This window comes from Portunus trituberculatus, chromosome 50 (genome assembly GCF_017591435.1).
Source record: "Portunus trituberculatus isolate SZX2019 chromosome 50, ASM1759143v1, whole genome shotgun sequence".
Classification (NCBI taxonomy): domain Eukaryota; kingdom Metazoa; phylum Arthropoda; class Malacostraca; order Decapoda; family Portunidae; genus Portunus; species Portunus trituberculatus.
The window spans coordinates 19,523,681-19,531,174 of record NC_059304.1 but is presented as its reverse complement, the minus strand read 5'-3'; the positions used below and the strand labels follow the sequence as shown (position 1 = coordinate 19,531,174).

Here is a 7,494-nt window from a genome sequence, read left to right as displayed (position 1 = left end):
TCTCTCTCTCTCTCTCTCTCTCTCTCTCTCTCTCTCTCTCTCTCTCTCTCTCTCTCTCTCTCTCTCTCTCTCTCTCTCTTTTTCTCTCTTTCTTTCTCTCTTTCCCTGTGTGTGTGTGTGTGTGTGTGTGTGTGTGTGTGTGTGTGTGTGTGTGTGTTTGTTTGTTTGTTTGTTTGTTTGTTTGTTGCATTGGAGTATTCGAGGTATCTTTACGCAAGTCCCTGCTGGCTCCGGTGGCTCGCCCCGGCACTAGAGGACACCGCACCGCCACCTGACTGACCCATTCAAGGCTCTCACTCGCGGATGACGTAGTGATGCTCTCTCTCTCTCTCTCTCTCTCTCTCTCTCTCTCTCTCTCTCTCTCTCTCTCTCTCTCTCTCTCACGTATTATCCTAGTTCATTTAACCTCGTGGACAATCTCAAAAGTACAAAACAGTTACTTAAGAACACTGAAGGCAAGGCCATTTCATTTCCTTCATACGCAAAATCAGCAGATCTTTCCTTGGTCCACTTTTTAATAGCGTTCTTAACCACATCAGTACTGGGACGCATTTTCACCCTGAGTTTGGGTATGATTAGACGATTTCATTTACGTTAGGAAGGGTCTATGGAGATCAGAAGATTAATGGCCAGTCTTCGTTATTATAGTCCCCACATAAGTTTTTTGAAGCTGTTGAAAATCGCTAAATGAATATGAAAACGCGTCATGGTACTGAAGGGGTTAAGATCACTGAAGGCATGGCCATTTCATTTCCTTCATGCGCAAAATCAAGCAGGTCTTTCCTTTTTCTACTCTATTAAGGAAGGGGGACATCATTCAAGCGTTCTTAATCCCTTCAGTACTGGGACGCATTTTTACCATGAGTTTGGGTGTGAGTGGACGATTTTATGTGCATCAGGAAGGATCTTTGGAGGTCAGAAAATTAATGTCCAGAGTTTTTACTATTTTAATCCCACAAGAGTTTCTGAAGCTGTATAAAATCACCAAGTAGTAAGCAGAATAAATATGAAAACACGTCCTGGTACTGTAGGAGTTAAGTGTTTTTGGATAACAAGTCACGTATTCCTTCATATCTGTTTAGTGACCTTAGACTGAGGAAAATTTATGACAAGGGTGACTAAAAAGGCCTGCATGTGATCCATTATTTACCTCACTGTCAGCTGCTGCATCTTACGCTTTCACTGCACTGCGCAATACTTCACAATACTAAAGCAATGTATGAAATTTCTCTAAGCATCTGCAAGGGAAGAAGGCGATGAAGAAGAGTAGATTTTGCTGTTTCTAGGGAATGTTATGTTTGAAGGTGGTTGTCTCAGAGTAATGAAAAATTAATCCCTTCAGTACCATGACGCATTTCCATATTCATTCTAGTTACTATTTGGGGATTTTATACAGCTTCAGAAACTTATGTGGGAGATTAAAGTAGTGAAGATTGTGGTCATTAATCTTCTGACCTCCATAAATCTTTCCTAATGCCAATAAAGTGGTGTAATCGTACACAAATCACAAGGTAAAAATGCGTCCAAATACTGAAGGGGTTAAGGAATGATGTACAAATAGTGAAAGGATTAAAAGATGAAAATGTACTTCTGTAATCTTTGGCAACAATCAAAGACACTAAATAGCTTGAAGTAATAGATAATTTTTCTTTGTCATTGGTGCCTTTCTGGATAACGGAAGTGCATGTACTCTTGTCTTACGGAAGTGCATATACTCTTGTCTTCCACCACGTGATTCTATTAAATGGTAGATGCCCTGACAGTCAGAGTTAATCCATTCACTGCTACGGCCATCTTCCCCGTGACAGTCAGAGCTAATCCATTCACTGCTACAGACATCTTTCAAACTGCACCGGATCACCCCCCATCCCTATTAGCCTATCTTAATGCAGTAATTGTGTTGGGTGATTTCTTTATTTCTTGGTCATGAAATACTCTATACCATCATTAACTTCACGTCTACAATATAATCAAATAGATGCACTTTCAAATCTATTTAAGTCTTTTATTATTAGCTGATTTCATTATGCCTTTGATGACGTTACCCTGATCCATTCTTAATAACATCAAGAATAAAATTGGGTAGATATATACATATACTTCCAATGTGAGTTATCGCAACCTGTCAAGTTTGTGATACCTCCTGGTTAGCGTCGTCTCGCGGTACAGAGTTGTTTGAAGACACTGTATTGCGATGTAACTCTTAATTTCTCGTCCTCTTATTCTTTCCAGTATTTTTTCTGTCGTTATTTTATTATCTTATCGATAGTTACATAAGTTTATACAACGATTTTTTTTCTATAGAGTAAAATATAGTTGCCTGGTGTACCAAGCTTTTTAGAGACTTTGATGCAGCACAAAACCTTGCACACATTTTACCTCGCCTCCGTATAGGTTAATGCTTCGCAGAGTCCTGAGGAATTTTCTGTTCCGTTTTCTCTGTCAGGAAAAGGAAAGTTTGCAGTCGAAATTGAAATAGCTCGAGGGTGCTGCAGTGCTTCCATCACCGTGTGCCTGAACTGTCTTTTCCCACAACCCAAACATATGTCTTTAGACTTTTTATGCAGTGTTACGTTCACCGGTTAAACGGGTAAGATTGGCATCGGGGAGCTGGTGAACAATAACAATAAAAAAAAAAAACACTGCAGGTTCAACTGGTGAGGAAATGCAAAGGGAGCACTTTAAAAAGCTATTTTAATAAACCATAATGAAACTGACACACATAGATATGTTATGAGACATGAAACACAGATATATAACATGAAACAGGAAAATGACATACACATATACATATAACACAGAAATAAATACAACAATAAATCCCAACTTAATACCTAACAATAATCCTAATCCTATATAGAGGCAATGTGGAAAACACGGACGAGGGGAAGTGATACTTATGTGGTGTCGCAGTGGTGAAGTGCTGGGTGATGGTTGATCCCACGGTAGACCCAAGAGGCGTTGTGTTCACTGGTTGAGGCCTGGACCTCAACTGACTTCCAGAAAGCCAAGAGCTGGCTTAACACTTCCGGTTGAGTCGAATGGGGCCGCGTGAATCCAACTTCGGGACAGTAGCGGGCTTCATGAAACGGTGACGTGGAGGGTTCATGAGACGGTGACGTGGAAGGGGAGGCGGAGAGGTGGCGAACGAGGTAACAAGCGGAGGAGGTGATGGTAGTGGAGTATGTTACGGGGGCCGTAACATTTCCTCCCCCCTAAGACCTCCGTAATGGGCTCATGAAGGAGGTGAGACGGGAGATCTTGATAAGGCGTCGGCGATGATGTTGTCCACCCCCTTGATATGGTGGACTTCCAAGTTGAAGGGTTGAGTTAACAAGGCCCACCTAAGAATGCGTTGGTTTCGGTTCTTCATGGCGTGAAGGAAGGCCAGAGGATTGTGATCGGTGAAGACCTTCGTAGTTTGAGGACCAGGATGAAGGTAGCACTCAAAACGTTGGAGCGCCAGGACGAGTGCCAGAGCCTCCTTCTCGATGGTGGAGTAGTTGAGTTGATGTTTCTTCAGCTTGGCGGAGTGATAGGCGATGGGATGGAGGATGCCGCTTGTGGGGTCCGTTTGTAGTAGGACAGCACCCACTCCAACTCCACTCGCGTCCACTTGTAGATGGAAGGGGCGGGAGTGATCTGGCGTCCAGACCACTGGTTCCGAGGAGAGAACGCCTTGAGGTGTTGGAAGGCTTGGTCACAGGTCGGGGTCCAGTGGAAGGGGACGGAAGTGCTGATAAGGTCCGTCAGGGGGGCGGCCAGGGTGGAGAAGTTCCTACAGAATCTTCTGTAGAAACCAGCCATCCCCAAGAACCTCATGAGAGCTTTCCTGGTGGTAGGGACAGGAAGCCAAGGATGGCCTCCACGTTAGCTCTCTTGGGGCGAACCTTGCCGTTCCCCACCACATGTCCCAGGTAGACCACCGTAGACTTCCTGAAGGTGGACTTGGCCAGGTTGATTGTAAGCCCGGCTTCCTGCAACCGACCCATCAGCCTCCGAAGACGGGTCAGATGTGTCACCCAGTCGTCCGAAGTCACCACCAGGTCGTCCAGATATGCAGATGTTCCCTCCAAGTCCTGGGTGATGTAATTTATAGCCCTCTGGAAGGTGGCGGGAGCATTAGACAAGCCGAAGGGCATCACTGTGTATTGGTATAGTCCGAAGGGGGTGATGAAGGCGGATATTATTCGGGCCTCGTCCGAGAGGGAATCTGGTAGTAACCTTTAAGTAAGTCTATAGTGGTTACAAATTTGGCTACTCCTATACTATCTATAAGGTCCTCTATCAAGGGTAATGGGTAGGAGTCTGGCACCGTCACTTTATTCAATTTCCTGTAGTCGGTGCAAAATCGACTACTACCATCTGGCTTAGATGTTAACAGGCAGGGAGAAGCCCAGGGGGATATACTAGGTTCTGCAAGGTGATGACAGAGCAGATAGTCTACCTCTTTTTTCATCAAGTCTCTTTTAATGGGTGAAATGCGATTGGCTGGTTGTCTTATAGGCTTGATGTCATTAGATATTAATGTTATGTCATGTTGGATAGTATTACAAAGTCCTGTCACGGTCGCCAATTGTTACGTTCACCGGTTAAACGGGTAAGATTGGCATCGGGGAGCCGGTGAACAATAACAATAAAAAAAAACACTGCAGTTTCAACTGGTGAGGAAATGCAAAGGGAGCACTTTAAAAAGCTATTTTGATAACCCATAATGAAACTGACACACATAGATATGTTATGAGACGTGAAACACAGATATATAACATGAAACAGGAAAATGACATACACATATACATATAACACAGAAATAAATACAACAATAAATCCCAACTTAATACCTAACAATAATCCTAATCCTATATGGAGGCAATGTGGAAAACACGGACGAAGGGAAGTGATACTTATGCAGTGTCGCAGTGGTGAAGTGCTAGGTGATGGTTGATCCCACGGTAGACCCAAGAGGCGTTGTGTTCACTGGTTGAGGCCTGGACCTCAACTGACTTCCAGAAAGCCCAGAGCTGGCTTAACACTTCCAGTTGAGTCGAATGGGGCCGCGTGAATCCAACTTTGGGACAGTAGCTGGGCTTCATGAAACGGTGACGTGGAGGGTTCATGAGACGGTGACGTGGAAGGGGAGGCGGAGAGGTGGCGAACGAGGTAACAAGCGGAGGAGGTGATGGTAGTGGAGTATGTTACGGGTGGGCCGTAACAGCAGTACAACAGCTTTTTCGTCGAACATTTTAATATGTAGTGAATTTGGCAACATCAACTGCATTTACTGATGTCTACCATTCCCATGAAATCCTAGTGGCATCCAGAATAGATTTAAATGATCTTCCAAGTTCCATCAAATTATTCATAAGAGAGTGAGATCTAAAAGTGTTGGATGATCTCAGAACTCTGGTAGTTACGAGCATTATCGTCGTTTACCTGATTCAATCCTTGCCACGGCGCTAGAGTCGAATTGATTAGTCGTGTTATTGTTGAAAAGCTTCATCAGAATACTGCTTCCCTTACCTATTTCCTTATCTTTTCCTCTTATTCCTAGCATCCTTTCTCCACTTAAGTCAATGATTCCGCTTTAGCATATCAGGTTTTGCTATCTCAAAACATTTCCTCTTCAGATAACTCATACCTTTCTCCACAAAGCTCTCGTCTCCTCTTCAGATAACTGATACCTTTCTCCTCAAGGCTCTCGTCTCCTCTTCAGATAACTGATACCTTTCTCCTCAAGGCTCTCGTTCCTCTTCCACTTGACCTTTGAAATCCGCCTGAGCACATCTTTTCTTGCTGTTTCAAAACGTTTTATCTTGAGATAACTTTTTGCCTTTCTCCACAAAACCGAATCGATTCTTCTCTTAATCTTGAACAAATTTTCCATCCTCACTTCGTTACTTTTATATATTGTTGAATTTGCGTTGTTTTGTAGACTAGTCATGATTGTACAGAACAGGGGTCGGGAACCTGTTGGCTGAGAGACCCATGGAAGTCAAATATTTTTAAAGGTATTTTCGTGAGAACCCTATGTTATTTATTTATTTATTTATTCATTTTTTTTTTATTGAATACAGCTAAATGTGCGTTTTTTTTTTTTTGTTTTTTTTTTTTAGGATCAAGAATTTTAGAGTATAATAATTATCTGAATTTATTCTTTTCAATAACGTTCATTATCATCGTATCAAGAAAGATGAGCAAAAGTTTACCTATAAGCCAGATGTCGCCATCCATGTCATGGGTTGCCGACCCATGGTGGTGAAGTGTGGTGAATTGATATGTTAGTTGTTTTTCGAAGTCCTTTGCATGATAACTCATTTTTTAAGTATTACTTGACACTAAATAGATGAATGAATGATAAAGATGCATATACTATCAATTATTTTTCTGGTTCCTATAGAGAAAAATAAATAAGTCAGTGAAATAGAATCCACTTCAAACTGACCATTCAGTATGTAAGCCGCCTTTTTAGAAGTATACACTTTCAAAGAGACGAAATAAAAAAAAAAGTAAGCACAAACGAAAGCCAATCCTCACCAAAGGCAAGACAGTTTTCGCGTCTCTGCGAAAGTTGCAGTGGAAGTTTCTACACCGCGGGCTGCCCAAGGGACCGCCCCGATAAAAGGTGTTGGCGAGGGCTGTGTCTCCAGACCATGGTGTGTGGGTCCCCTTTGATAAACAAGCGAAACCCAGCTGATAGCGCGGCGAGAGGGAAGACTTGCGTAAACACCGCCACGGCTCACCATCACACACTTGAATGATTGTGGACACGTGTCACTGGAAGAGGAAGCAGGTGGCGGGTGCAGATGTACTACCTACTTGCGCCTTTCACCGAGACAAATAGATCGGTCAGGACGGGTTACAGCCGGTTGCCTCATCCTGCACTTGTGAGAACCGATCTCGCCTCCTCAGGACAGTCCCAGGCGAAACAGGATGCGCACTCTTCTCACATCATTCAGTAATGTTCGTGGGATCAGCCTTCGCAACGGCTACAGCACAACCTGCAAGACTTCTTGTGCTGTATGATGACCGCTTTTCCATTGTATGGGGTCTCTCTCTCTCTCTCTCTCTCTCTCTCTCTCTCTCTCTCTCTCTCTCTCTCTCTCTCTCTCTCTCTCTCTCTCTCTCTCTCTCTCTCTCTCTCTCTCTCTCTCTCTCTCTCTCTCTCTCTCTCTCTCTCTCTCTCTCTCTCTCTCTCTCTCTCTCTCTCTCTCTCTCTCTCTCTCTCTCTCTCTCTCTCTCTCTCTCTCTCTCTCTCTCTCTCTCTCTCTCTCTCTCTCTCTCTCTCTCTCTCTCTCTCTCTCTCTCTCTCTCTCTCTCTCTCTCTCTCTCTCTCTCTCTCTCTCTCTCTCTCTCTCTCTCTCTCTCTCTCTCTCTCTCTCTCTCTCTCTCTCTCTCTCTCTCTCTCTCTCTCTCTCTCTCTCTCTCTCTCTCTCTCTCTCCGGGTGGACACCATAGAGGTCGGGCGTGTGTTGTGGCCTCTCGTCCACTGGCTAG

General features: G+C 43.8%; 1 protein-coding gene across 1 annotated transcript in view; it reads left to right on the top strand.

The window, feature by feature from the left end:
* The window catches only part of LOC123499540 (organic cation transporter protein-like), a 34,250-nt gene that overhangs the window by 1,926 nt on the left and 24,830 nt on the right, over nucleotides 1-7,494 (top strand).